General features: G+C 38.3%; 1 protein-coding gene across 2 annotated transcripts in view; it reads right to left on the minus strand.

Moving 5' to 3' along the window:
- The window catches only part of LOC127629927 (rho GTPase-activating protein 35-like), a 117,157-nt gene extending 106,114 nt beyond the window's left edge, over positions 1 to 11,043 (minus strand). The window contains exon 1 of one of the 2 annotated variants that reach the window (XM_052107243.1): positions 10,432 to 11,043. The gene's annotated coding sequence lies outside the window, so the exon portion shown is untranslated. Of the gene's footprint in view, positions 1 to 10,368 lie in introns of both variants that reach the window. The other variant, XM_052107241.1, reaches the window with a different exon arrangement.
- Positions 11,044 to 15,623: the final 4,580 nt, after the last annotated feature.

Below are 15,623 nucleotides of genomic sequence, written 5' to 3' on the forward strand. Positions count from 1 at the left end.
TACCCCCCACCAGGGGCATCTTTGCTGGACATCCTGCAGGAAACAGAGTGGCGCTGAAGGGAAGGGGGGAATCGCAACACAGCGACAAATTTGCAGAGGCAACTTCCGAGGAAACGAAGGCTGAGAGCTGATCAAACAAAGGAAGGAGGCAGAAAGAGAAGTCTCCTTTGGAAATCACATACAGCTTCAGTCCTATAATAGCATGGCAACACAACTATTAGTTCAATAAACATGAAAATTATATTAAATAATGTTTCAAACAAAAATTGGCAAGTTAGTCTGTGCATTTTTTTGCGCCAGCAAAAACAGTTCTAAAAGAATCCCAAGGGTCAAGTGCAACTGGTTCTCTGCACTGCTCTCATAATCGGTTTTAAACTAGGAAATGAATAAGTGCTTTTGAATGAATTTCCACCTTGAATCGCTCTCGTTCCCATCCATTGATTCCACAGAGAATGACTCCTGAACATCTTTTTGAATCAGTCAAGTCAATGGTTGAATGACTCACTCATAACATAAAAGACATTTATATGTTGGCACCTACTGGCATAAATATGCATCTTCAGAAATGGTCACAATGAATCAGTGAATTAAATTAAAATTAACGATAAATCTAAATCCTCGTCTCTATTTGGAAAGCCACGAACACTGAAAGCTGGAGTGATTTAAATAGTTAAATGTCCCAGTGATGTTTGACTTTATATCAGCACTTTGGAAAGCCCATCATCCAATCAGATTCGAGAAGCAGAAATAACCATTGTATAAATTGCAAAATTTAAGTGCCTTAAGTGAAACTCCTAAAATCTTTCATATATTTGATGCCACTGATCTGGAGAACTTTGGCAAATCCTGTGATTACTTGTGCTTCAAAAACTGTAACCATTCCATACCTTGTGAACACAACTTTGTTTCCAGGCAGACTGATAAAAAGATACTTACCCTGTGCTCTTACTACTGAAAGTTGCGTAGAGCCAACCAATTAGATTGGACCTGGCAATTTCAGTCAGTGCTTGCCATTTTTGTGTGCAATACACATCAGATCGTCACTGAACAGACAGTGGGCAGGCTGTAGGCGTGGGGACCGAGACTTGCAGCAAACAAACAGTAAAAAAAAAGTCACCAAAACAAGCCAAAAAGCAAAAACTGAAGGGAGTGAAAAGAGGTCATGGCAGCAATCCACATGGCAGTACTTTTCCTCTTTGGTGTGAAGAAAAAGTACTAAAACAGCCAAATACCCAGGCCCAGAAACACAGATGCAAGGAGAATTTTTGCCTGCCATGTCAGTGGGAGGTGGAATTCCTGAATGTTACAAGAATTTCTTCCTGTTGGCCATCTTTGCTCTCGGTCTGACTTGCCCGGGCTCTATGTCTCTCTGGTTTTCCAGATGCCCTCATCTCTAGGTGAAATGCTGAGTCACCTAGAGTTGCACACAAGGCCACATAAGCGGCTAGAGACCACAGGGAGACTGATAATTGACAGAATAAACATTGCAAATAGTCTAGAACCACATTCACCTAACCTTTTCCCTGGTGCCACTTCTCAGAATCTGCATTGGCTCTTTGGATCAGCAGAGAGAGAGGAGGTGAAACTAATGATCATTTCAATAATGGATTAATCTGCTGCATTGTAACCAACTAAAAGTAGCGATGCTACTAACTAAATATTTCAGTAGCATGACTGTATCTCAGCTATTTTCACAACAGTATCTTTTCTAGTAACATGCTACTATTTGCCAACAAGTAGCGGTAAAGCATGACAACATGCAACATTTTGTCAACGCAGTAAAGGGTCCAATACATTTAAAAGAATCGTTTCGCTCAGAAGGTTCATGTACCTAAACCGGTTAAAATAAACAATTCACCAATTCACTAATAAGAAACGCTGGGAAAACCCAATTCTGTTTAGTGAATCGATTTGCTTGGAATATCCATGTACATAAACAGTTAATTTTTTTTCATTATTCACTTATAGGAAGTCTTGGGAAGACCAATTCAGTTTAGACAATTGTTTTGCTAAACTGGTTAAAATAAACGATTCACCAATTGACTTATAAAAAGCCAATGGAAAGACAACTTTAAATGAATCGGTTTGTTTGAACAATTCATGTAAATTAACCAGTTCAAATAAACGATTCACTTGAGCAGTCAATCAATTAAAATCTTTAATTACATGATGTGCCGTTTAATCGAATTAATCACAATTAATCGCATATCAATACTTCCATTGAGCGATTTTTTAATTGTTGGTCTCATGCGTCAGATGGAGGTTTTTAGAGTGTCTCACTTTGGTTGCATCGGGCTTCAGCAGTTTCAAAATCTCACATCATAATCATTGTGTTTTTAGAATGCCGTGTCAAGTTTGGAACGTTAAAAAACCCCGTCTCGAGATCCCTACATTCCGTTGTGCTCAGTCTAGCTGTCTTTAAGGGCAAAAGCCTGTGGAAGCCTGAGCTGCCCGTTTCTCTCATTGGTTTGACGAGGCATGTTGCCTGTACAGCTGGAGCGCTGAAAGCCCCCTACTGATGCATCAAGGTGTTAAATCAGCCTGAATTGGTCTGACTGTAGGAACAGTCCTTATTACAGAACGGGGGCTTAATTGCGTACAGTTTTTACAACTTTATTTTTCATACAAATAAATGCAGTAAATTAAAGTGTTAAATCAACACCCATAATTTAGTATACATTTATTTTGCATTGTTCAATTTAACATTGCCACCCTAATTGAGATCTTTATTGTATTTGAGCCAGATACTGTTCTGTTTGCAGAAGTTACTTATGGTTATAAAAATGTATTTAAAAATATTTTCTTTATGAGCAATGTACTTTAGTTAGCTACTTTGTTAGTAGCTTGTTTTAAAAACTTTAGTTTAGCTTCTTGAAGTAATGAGTAGTTTGTAGCAACACTGATTTGTTAATTATGTCTTCTATTAAACAAATAAAAAGCCTAAATGTATCTGTCAACACCTGAAGCAACAGCTGGACTCTGTTACCTTATCAATTAACACTTCATGTGTGCACTTATTGCAAATTCCTAACAAAAGTAACTAAACCAGAACTTGTCGACAACAAAGGTCACATCCATAATCTTCATCGCCATGGACACCATTTTCTAAAACAACGTGACCAGCCACTGTTGCAAAGAGCAATAGTGGGAGATTCAAAACACAATGACAATGGACAACCCATGCAATAGAAATGAGGGTCCCCACCCACTAACTAGCTTGAAAAGATCTCTGGTGAATGCATACGTCACCTCTACATCCTAAATCCACAGATTTGTGTTCTTATTGATCTCGGCTTGTCTCCTAGACTCTACTAAATGTTTCTGGGTAATATGTCATCAGGAAATCTTCAGTGACAAAGTCTAATGATGTATCCCTTACTCTCTAGTTGTTGTCAACTATCAAATGCCTCATGTCATGAAAAATAATAGAGAGGGGAGGGTTATTAGCAGATATAACCATATGGAAATTTAGATGCTCATTACAAAATGTCAGTTTCCTTTCCCTGAAATCCAGCCTCAAACAAGGAACGCATTCAGATGAGGGGTGTTATCTAGGGAACATATGCTAGATCATCATGTGAACCAAATATTGTTTACGCTTAACAATCTAAGGACAAGCGTAGGTCATAACTAACACAAGGACATCAACTTTATAGAGTAGATTTTGACCATTTCTAAAATAAATAATTGGTGCGTACCTATGAAACATTTGCCGCCACAACAGAAGGGTGTTGTGGATGGTTGCCAGGGCATTGCTATGAGGTTGCTAGGGTGATCTGTTTGGTTGCTTATATGTCCCAAGTCAAGACCTTAGCAAACACCACAATTTTGCAGTTATGGCATGCTGAAAAGCTCAGCCAATTTAAGAATAATTCAAATTTTAAAGTCAACGAGAAAGCCAATTCATCAAGAATTTGTTTGGCAAGTGGACACACCTTGCTGGCCAGATATTTGGCAGATAAACAGTGCACAGAAAAGGCTTAGAAAGATCACAGAAGCTTCTATTCATGCAAATCACACAGACATTAGCAAAGGTGGAAAGCATTTAGATGAGTGCTTGTCTAGCAAATGCTGCTATTAACACAAATGTCAAATATGAAGCTAAATATCACACTTACTATGGCCAAATCTACAACTGCAGCACCAGAATAGCACAAAAGTCTGTATCTGAGTGTAAATATTGTCTCAGATCTGTAGTTCAGAGGTCAAAAATTACACAGACAACAAAGATGGTGACTAGACCACTTCAGCTGAGAAATGTAGGCTATATGCAAAAATAACATTAAAGACTGAAAGATTTAACTTGCATAAACCAATTACTTTTATCTAGGATTTCTCAGCAGGCTTTAAATGTTTGTGAATTTCTAAGAAAGAAAAGCCAAACAATCTGCTTTAAAAGCATCACTCTAACGTATGTATACCTGTTAAAAGTTGCAGAGAAAAGAGGTGTCAAAAGATCAATTTAGTTTTCAGCACTGAATTCCAAAACAGTCTTAAACTTTATAAATAAAAAAAACTGACTTAAGAAACCATACACAACTTCAGCTATTAACCTTCACCCAAAGTGCATGCAACAGAAGGAGAAACATGCCAGTTGTGCTTGAGGCCTGAAAAGTTTGATTACGTTAAAAAGCTGCATTCTTTACAATATAGCAAAGGGGCTCATAGGGATCATGGGGGTCTGCGTTCAGAGATGAAAGATCATATATGAAAGAACAGAATGCTTCACACAGACAATTTAGTCTCTAAAGTTCAGACTTAGTAACAGGAAGTCAGTTCAATCAAGTATGAGCCTTAATAAGTGTGTATGGAGCATCAAGCATCGCTACTATACATACCGTTCAGGTATCTTGCTATGCACACAGTTTAAAGGAGTAGTTCTCAAAAACAATTATTATTATTATTTTCCAGAACTCCATGTTTTAATGTTTAATTTTATTTAATCAGCAAAATGGTGTCTAATCAATTAATTCTTAACTTTTAGCAGGTGAAAATTGAACTTTTGAACATGTTATAGCTTTTTTTCATTTTAATTCAACAACAGTCTTGCTTGTGATATTTTGCTTTATTATTATTTCATTGAATATTTTATTTGACTATACAGTTGTTATACACTCACCTAAAGGATTATTAGGAACACCTGTTCAATTTCTCATTAATGCAATTATCTAATCAACCAATCACATGGCAGTTGCTTCAATGCATTTAGGGGTGTGGTCCTGGTCAAGACAATCTCCTGAACTCCAAACTGAATGTCAGAATGGGAAAGAAAGGTGATTTAAGCCATTTTGAGCATGGCATGGTTGTTGGTGCCAGACGGGCCGGTCTGAGTATTTCACAATCTGCTCAGTTACTGGGATTTTCACACACAACCATTTCTAGGGTTTACAAAGAATGGTGTGAAAAGGGAAAAACATCCAGTATGCGGCAGTCCTGTGGGCTGAAAATGCCTTGTTGATGCTAGAGGTCAGAGGAGAATGGGCCGACTGATTCAAGCTGATAGAAGAGCAACTTTGCCTGAAATAACCACTCGTTACAACCGAGGTATGCAGCAAAGCATTTGTGAAGCCACAACACGCACAACCTTGAGGCGGATGGGCTACAACAGCAGAAGACCCCACCGGGTACCACTCATCTCCACTACAAATAGGAAAAAGAGGCTACAATTTGCAAGAGCTCACCAAAATTGGACAGTTGAAGACTGGAAAAATGTTGCCTGGTCTGATGAGTCTCGATTTCTGCTGAGACTTTCAGATGGTAGAGTCAGAATTTGGCGTAAACAGAATGAGAACATGGATCCATCATGCCTTGTTACCACTGTGCAGGCTGCTGGTGGTGGTGTAATGGTGTGGGGGATGTTTTCTTGGCACACTTTAGGCCCCTTATTGCCAATTGGGCATCGTTTAAATGCCACGGCCTACCTGAGCATTGTTTCTGACCATGTCCATCCCTTTATGGCCACCATGTACCCATCCTCTGATGGCTACTTCCAGCAGGATAATGCACCATGTCACAAAGCTCGAATCATTTCAAATTGGTTTCTTGAACATGACAATGAGTTCACTGTACTAAAATGGCCCCCACAGTCACCAGATCTCAACCCAATACAGCATCTTTGGGATGTGGTGGAACGGGAGCTTCGTGCCCTGGATGTGCATCCCACTAATCTCCATCAACTGCAAGATGCTATCCTATCAATATGGGCCAACATTTCTAAAGAATGCTTTCAGCACCTTGTTGAATCAATGCCACGTAGAATTAAGGCAGTTCTGAAGGCGAAAGGGGGTCAAACACAGTATTAGTATGGTGTTCCTAATAATCCTTTAGGTGAGTGTATATGTGTGTCACAATTTCTTCAACTTCAGGCATCTAGCTTTTATTTTGAATTGTGCTTTTATTATGATGTGGGGCAATGTGAAATATGTTTTGACTGAATACAACTGCAGCGTTGACCTACAGCCAATGAGGGTAAGAAACGGGGCATGGTAAGTTTCAGTGTGAGTCCTGATGTACCTGCAACAGGCTGCGGTATCGAGAAAGTCACATTGAACCAAACCAATGGAGGAAAAATTAGTGGAACATTGGCAAGAGCACCAGATTTGCTGTTTCATCTGAACTGTACCACAACCAGGTGGAGAAACAGAAGTAAACAAATAGATAGATTTTTCAGGAGGAGGTACTTTTTCATATTGTAACCAATAAAATATATGATGCCTTTAGGCAATTAAAAACATACACATCATATTCTGAAATGCATAACATGTGATCATGCATTTGTTTTCGTATCTCTTAACACTTCTCGCATGTACTCTGTTAGGAAATGTAATTTGGAGTCCAGGTAGAGTCGTCGGGGAATCGTCAACAGTGTCTTGTAATGTGTTCACTCCTGTCGCCGATTCCTCGTGTAATTTGAAAATGCTACGACTTATATGACAAGACAGATGGTTGTGTAATATGAATAGTCCCATGATCCGACGTCTTTGAAAGTAGTGTAGTGTGTAAGAGGCATAAGTCACGTCACGTGAAAAATTGATCAAATTATAATCGTGACATGTCCTAGTGTGATTTATTAAACCACTAATGGCTGCAATCTTAGCGTGGATGAGCTGCATACTTTTAATGTATAAATCCGACTGCTCAAACACTGGAAACGCATCAGACATTGAGAATCATTCACGAAAGAGTAGAGCACTTATCCACAGTGAGCCATGTGATAAGATGCGCGGATTCACTGTATCAGAAGCGGAGGCAAATGAGACTTGTCCTCCACCACCCAGATTGAGGTGAGTAACCGCGCCACCACGACGACCTACTAAGTAATAGGAATTGGGTATTCCAAATTGGGAGAAAATGGGATAATTAATTTTTTTTAAAGCTAAAATGTGATTAAAATAAAAAAACGGTTCTCATTCACCTTCATACACTGACTAGTATTTCACATTCACCGATGCCAATGAGCTCTAGTCTGAAGTGTGAGACTGCTTTGGTGGCTTGTCATGCCTGTAAAGACTGACTAGAGCGAGCCAACAGCATTCAGGTGTGGGCAGTACTGGAACATATCATTAGTTTGACCCATTGAACAAATAAGCCACTTCACTGAAAGAGCGAGGATCAGGATCTGTTGACCGACTGAAGGAGAGGAGGTAGTATGTCATTCCTTTACTCTGGTAATCTCGAGGATGAGAAAGTGGCTGGATGAATGAGTAAAAATGACTGAGGACATTACAATGACATCAGGGCATAATTGAATCACTTATTATTTTAGACTAATATTATTTTCTTTTTGTAAATGCACAACAGTTAAAAAATAATAGCTATGAGCTGTTATCATTTATGAGGAAAACGTCTATGATGCTTAACCACTCTGCTGAATTATCTTAGTTATCTTATTTCAGTTGTGAACAACTCTATGCTTTATCATATTCCTCCACCGACGTGCATAAATATGGGACCTCCATCGCAGGCTTGTGGACAACAGCACAGTATGCTGAATTAAAATCCTAGGGGAAACACTGCAATATGCTGACTTGTCGTCAAGTCCTCATTCACTTTCATTATAGAAAAAAGGTTTGCCTTCAAAAATTCTCTTTTGATTTGTGTTCCATGGAAAAAAGCAAAGTCATACAGGTTTGGAACAACATGTGGGTGGGTAAATTATTTTCATTTCATTTTTGGGTAAACTTTATCCATAACCAGACACCTCTGAAAGGAAAATAAGCCATTTGCCACTACTCAGTGAGAAATTCCTAAAGATCATCACTGAACAGACATTCCAATCCTTATCCTTCATTCCTGATTTGATGAACTTTCATCTGCATGACTTTATCTCAGGAACACCAACTGATCTTTACTCAATCAACCATCATCAACAAATTACCTGCGCACTAACTGATATTCTATGTATCTTAAAAGCTATGTCATGTCTTGAAGACATGTCATATTCAATTGAAATAACATTGAAGCAGGGTTTAAAAATGATTCTCCTGAATTCAAGAGGGCAACACATCACTAAAATGTATTAGTTTCTGCATCAAACACATAAGCAATCAGCTAAAGGTGACAATTTAATCTGGTACAAATCTGACAGTCATGGCAGTAAAACAAATATACACCAGTCATCAAGCACACAAACCAGAACCTAGAATATTTTAAATAACTTGAGACTGTGCTAGATAAGGCAAAGGTGAGGAATTTATTGTAGTTACAAAGATAAAGAGTAATCTTAAAATGATTCTATTAGTAAGGCAAGCACTTAAAAACAAACCAAGAATAAGAGTTTGTAGAGTAATGGATATTTGTTCATTTTGAGATCAGCTTTTTCAATAGTGATAAGTCTTTTTGGGTGATATATATTTATAACCGTTAGCAATGTCAGAAATAATGCGTTACTATGACAAAAACACTTAAAAGCGGGCATGGTTATCGGCAGACGCATATAGACTGAATATAGCAAAATATCGGGTGATAAATCTTCTGGCCAATATATCTGTCAATCACTATAAGAAATGTCAGAATTTGTGCGTTACTATGACAAAAACACTTAAAACCGGCTCAGTTATCGGCAGATACAGATAATGTGAATACAGCCCAATATTGGCCGATTAATCAGTCTGGCCAATATATCGATCTATCACCATAGGGAATTACAGAATTTATGTGTTCCTATGACAAAATATTTCAAAGTGGGGTCAGTTATCGGCCGATGCAGATCATCTGAATATAGCCCAATATCAGACGATTAATCGGTCTGGCCGATATATCGGTCTAAAACCATTAAGAATCTCAGAATTCATGCATTCATGCAAATGAAAACACTTCAAACGGGCTCAGTTATTGGCCGATGCAGATCATCTGAATATAGCCAAATATCGGATGATTAACCGGTATGGCCGATATATCGGCCAATCACCATAAGGAATGTCAGAATTCATGTGTCCCTATGCCAAACATTTAAACAGCTGACAACTGAAGTTGTATTTAACACAATCAAGTTCAGCCGCTGTCAATGTAGGACATAAAGAACAAAACTGAACCATACTACTTCACTTGCATAAAGTGCTTGTATAGTTAGTTGCATTGCTCAAAGGTAACTGTCACGCATGGGGAAGGAATGGTTAATGAATGGAGAGAAACATACCATGCATTCACCAGTTCCTCTGCCTGTTCTGACTACAGAGAGGGAGTAGGGAACTAGCAGCTGGTTTTGAAACATTACCAATTTACTGGATTATTCATGCAAACTGAAATCTTTCAATATCTAACCAAATATTTCGGAACAACACTTACAAAATCTCGAAGCCAAATTATCAAATTAAAGAGTAACTCGCCACCAGTTGGTTAAATATACTCTATGTGGAACTGCAATGCTTAATGTCCATAGTTGTTACAAGAGAGCCTCAGTGCTTTATTTGGGTGATGCAATGTTAAACCACAGACACTGCTGGAAGACATCCTTTTCATCTGGATTTGCATAAATCCAGCAATGATTGTGATATAATAGACATTGCTCACCTAATAAACCAAAACGGATATTGCATTTAATCAAGATTAATTCAAATAAAAGTGAGATATAAAGACTGGCCTGAAACCTTGACAGCTCAAAGTCTGGCTATATCTGTTTATCAATGAGCAATGGTTTGAATACCAAAATATTGAAATGCAAAGATGTTACAAACTCTTGATTTGGGGTGAAGTAATAATAAAGCAATCACAAATGATCACAAAGACACTGTTTGAGTCAATTCGGAAAACAAATCAATTTACAGAACTCTCATTTGCCCAATACAAAGTAAAATAGTCCAGTTAAATAGAGTTTGCGTTATTTTCATAACAAAGCACACACATTGAAACTCAAATCAGTTTGCTTACGGAATCCCGTGGACTTTGCGTTGAGGAAATACAGATGAAGGGAAGAAAAGGACTGGTGCATACCTCAGCATGCCTCCCTCACTCCTTTATCTGCAGCAGCAACCGGCTCAGGAAATTCATCAAGATGGGAAATAGACTAATAATAAAAATAGTCCAGGAGTAGTCCCGTAAACATCAATGAGTCCCTTCTGTAGCTGTTGTGTATCCCAATACAAATCTCTTCTTTCAATGACGGATTGTATTTCGCTCAAAGTTTTCAACAATTTGATTTGTGTTTCTTTTCCCAAATGCGACACAAAAGACAAACAAACATAAACGTCAAAAAAAAAATCAGACTGGAATATCTAGTCACTATATTTCTTGTTGTAATGCTGAAGGCGTTGAAAGAGAGTTCAGAAGGAGAAAAAGCTAAGGTTCGTTGTGTCTTGCCTAAGGTTCACCACGTTGTTTTTGAGCACTTATAATTTTCTTTGTTGTGTCCAAAACATCTCGAGTTGCCCATGTTTATTGAACATCTCAGCCGTCAGCAAACAGTCTGAAGAAGCACAGCGCGACTGTCTCAGGCGGAAAAAAGGACTTCTCTCAGCATAAAGGCGAAATCTAGTGACGGTGCGTGTTTGAGAATGTGTGCGTTAAAGTGTTTTTTTCAGCTTCCCAATAATGGCGGCCGTTCTCGGTCTCTCCTCCCTCCTTTACTCCGAGAGAGAATAGGGAGAGCTGTAGTCTCGCGCATGGACACAATTACCACACACACACACACACACACACACACGCACACACACATATTTATGATTACTTTATCGCAAGCCCGTATCTAAACGTACGGTATAAGACATTGTTCAAATTGAGTACAAATAATATTCAATAAATAAAAATTGCATTTAACTTTGAATTAGTTCGAGTTTAGGAATAGCTATAAAAAAATAACCTATAGACTACCAGTCAGTCACAAGTTTAAATACAATGACTGAATTTGCTTCCCGTGATCTTAAAACCCTTAATAACACTTTACAATAAAGTTCCATTTGTTAACAATATTAATTAACATTAAATAACAATACTAACAAAAGTTGTATATGCCAACATTAGTTAATGCACTATGAACTAATATGAACTAACAATGAACAATAGTATTTTTTATTAACTAACATTAACAAAGATTAATAAATAATGTAAACATTTATATTGTTCATTGTTAGTTCATGATGCCAAATGCATATACAAATGTAACCTTATTGTAAAGTGTTATCAACTTTTTTGTCGTTTTTTCCTCCCCAATTTGGAATTCCCAATGCGCTCTAAGTCCTCGTGGTGGCGTAGTGACTTGCATCAATCCGGATGGCGGAGGACGAATCTTAGTTGCCTCCGCTTCTGAGACCATCAATCCGTGCATCTTAACACATGGCTCGCTGAGTGCATACATAGCGAGGCTTCACGTTATTCTCCACGACATCCACGCTCAACTCAACACATGATCCACGTTATGGCAACCACGAGGAGCTTACCCCATGTGATTCTACCTCCCTAGCAACTGGGCCAATTGGGTTGCTTAGGAGACCCAGGTGAAGTCACTCAGCTCACCCTGGATTCAAACTCATGACTTCAGGGCTGGTAGTCAGCATCTTTACTTGCTGACCCAGGGCACCACATCTCAGGGTTTTAATATAGATATACAAAAATATATTTTCTTGATTTTGGTGTCTCGTTTTAGTTGTATGACAGAAGGAGAAGCAACTGTTTGGTCATGCAAGCCATCAACAGTATCATCCATCCATCCATTTTCTTTACCGCTTTGCCCATTAGGGTTGCAGTGACAGTAGGGACAGCAGAGAGGCCCAGACATCCCTGTCTCCTGCAACTTCCTCAAGCTCAACCCGGGGGATCCCCAGCTGCTCCCAGGCCAACTGGGAGATATAATCTCTCCAGCGGGTCCTGCGCCGACCTCTGGGTCTCGTCCCAGTTGGCCGTGCCTGGAAAACCTCCAACGGGAGGCGCCCAGGGTGCATCCTTACCAGATGCCCAAACCACCTCAACTGGCTCCTCTCAATGCAGAGGAGTAGCAGCTCTACTCTGAGTTCCTCCCAGATGGCCGAAGTCCACACCCTGTCACGGAGAGTGAGTCCCGCCACCCTGCGGAGAAAACTCATTTCAGCCGCTTGTATCCATGATCTTACGGATACCAAGAGTTTATGACCATAGGTGACCGTAGGGATGTAGACCGACCGGTTAATGGAAAGCTTTGCCTTATGGCTCAGCTCCCCCTTCACCACTACAGTCCGGTACAGCGACCGCATTACTGCTGCCGATGTTCCCAGTCTGCAGCCGATCTCCACTCACTTGTGAATAAGGCCCCAACATACTTAAACTCCTCCTCCTAGGGTACATTTTCTCCTCTTACCTTTCATAACAACTTAAAAATCACATTATCCATGCTATATGTCTAAATATGCCAAATGATCATTTTATTATGTAGCCCACAAAATTATTCGTAATTATTCACAGCGCAATCCTTTATTTTGATTTATTCTTTGATATAAACCAATTTTAAATAAGTTATATTTGCCAAGGTGAAACTATGAAATATGTTAAGCCTAATAATTGCTTCAGCTGTGTTAAGAAGTTTCACAGTTGTTCTCAAAAATGATTGTCTCTCATGATTTCTGTTATTTACCTAGGCCAACAAAACTGCTGGATGATTCAAAAGATTAACAGAAACAGAAGTTGAATCCAGACTATCCAGTCATTTTGAGTAAATCATAATGGCAGACAGTTATCATGAAACACAACTCATTAGTAAGCACATTTTCAAAAACAGCAACCTTTGACAACAAGCTTCTCTGGCGAAGTGTAGAAACTGCAAGAGGTCTCTGCTCCCACCTCTAGACTGCAGCTGAAATATGTCTCAGTCCCAAGGGCCGCCACATTCTTCGCTCTCACAGTTGTGCAATCTCCTAACAATCAGAGCCCCAACCCCCATCTCAATATGTGCAGAGACGTTTTCTGGACCATGTTTTAGTAGATAGACTTACTAACAAAGTAGGCCTACTGACTTACAAAATTGTGGTGAAGTAACACAGATTTGATCCATTTTATATGATAGCACCATGTCTCAAAACACAGCGAGAAATATGTAAGTGCATTAGCCATAGTGATGGGCAGTAGCTGAACTATATTTCTGAGTAGCGAGGTGGTAGGTTCTCTAGTTTTTAAATCAAGTAGTTTTCAGTAGCGAAGCTATATTTTTGACTAGGTAGCAGCGTAGCAATGAGAAAAGCTACACAGGAGCATGGATTCCAGAGGGGATGTGAGGGAGGTAACCCCCCAACCCCCCCAATATTTAGACCATGATCAATGGAAACATGTAAATTCTTCACATTGTAACCCCCCAATGTTCAAGCCAAATCTATGCCCTTGCTGCTACATCATGCATTGTACCTGGTGTTTACTATTGCCAGTTTTGAATCAAAACTAAAGATGTCCAATCACAAAATTAATTTATAATGAATTGGTCACACCTAATAGGAAAGCAGTCTGAATCGGCACTCGATTCAATCTGAATGTCTCAGAAAGATTGTGCGCGTGCTGCTGAATCATTTGTGTGCGCTCTCACTTGCCAATAGGCTCACAAAGTATTTTATAACATGGAAGATAATGCTGGTTCCAGTGGATCTGCAATCAACGGAATCCAAACCTACAAATGCATCCTATCGTTTGCCAATAATGAAGGAGGTCTTTATAAAGTTCAACACGTTTGCAGCTTGTAAACGACTTTTACAGGTAAATACATTTTCCAACCAAAAGAGTATCAAAACACGTATTAGTCTACATGAAAACATGTAAAAAGTACCATGGCATTACCAGGTTTTTTAGACATGTACATGTGAATATGTAATCATATAGCAAACTACCATGGTAGTAAAATGGTATTCTTTGAAGTACTTTGAAGCGCCATGGAAATACAGAATGATACATAAATATGGTAATTGTATATCAAAGTGCCATTGTATTGCCATCTGACAGGGTTGGGAAGTAACGGAATACATGTAATAGGATTATGTATTAAAAATTCCAAATATAAGTATCCACTACGGTTACAATTTATATAATTGTTAATTAGAATACATTTACTTTCAAAAATTATTTTCATTATTGAAGAGATTACTTTGCATTTTATTTTCATTTGTTTCCTTTAATATTTAGTCCTTTCAGATGGAAAACATTTATACATATAAATGATGTGTTACAAAGTGCATTTGAACAGCCGTGAAACACGTTCTTATGATGTTTTACATTCATACGAGCAGACAGAGAATTAAGTTTGAAGTAAGTTTGGAGCAGAAGAAATAGAAATATACCTTGTGACAATTGTCACTAAGCTAAAATGCTATTTCTAGCCATTTTACATGCACATGTTACCAGACACGATCATATTTATTTATCTAGAAAATTCACATTGGATCATAATCTCTTCTTTTCTAGTAAGACCTTTGATATTAGGACAAAAATCGTATTCTTGATAATAATTTTTGTTATGTTTTACTGTAAAAATATCTAAAAATCCTTATAACAAGATCAATTTGATTGATCTTGTTTTAGAAACAACACTGCAAATGATAATTAGGTTTTTCAGAGAATGTATTTTTAACATCTGTATTTTGTCTTACTGTACTGGCAGAGTTTTTATTGTCAAAACAAGTGAAAAAAATATACCAGGGCTGAAGATGTAATCCAAAGTGTTTAGAATATGTTACTGACCTTGAGTAACCTAATGGAATACATTAGAAATTAAATTTTACAGCATGTATTCTGTAATCTGTAGTGCAATACATCTCAAAAGTACCCTCCCAATCCTGCCATCTGATACCATCAGAAATCATATTATTATTGCCCAGATGTGCTCTCTCTCTCTCTCTCTCTCTCTCTCTCTCTCTCTCTCTCACACACACACACACACACACACAATTAATTTGGCCTCTGATCAGAAGCTTCCAGTACATGCAGAACCACAACAGCTACAGCTGGACACAGAATTACAGGATACATCCTGTAATTCTCTGTCTAGCTGCTATATTTCTGTATTGTATAGATGAATATATAGATGAATAGTATACTGTATGTACACACAGTTTTTATACAGGAATGGGCAAATTAAATTGTGGTTTTGTAGAGGTAGTAGTATAAATATGAAAATAAAATGTAAAAATGGTGACTTTAAATGTTGCACACTTGGGTTTGTATATCTAAATATGAATTTA

Source organism: Xyrauchen texanus, chromosome 36, assembly GCF_025860055.1.
Source record: "Xyrauchen texanus isolate HMW12.3.18 chromosome 36, RBS_HiC_50CHRs, whole genome shotgun sequence".
Classification (NCBI taxonomy): Eukaryota; Metazoa; Chordata; class Actinopteri; order Cypriniformes; family Catostomidae; genus Xyrauchen; species Xyrauchen texanus.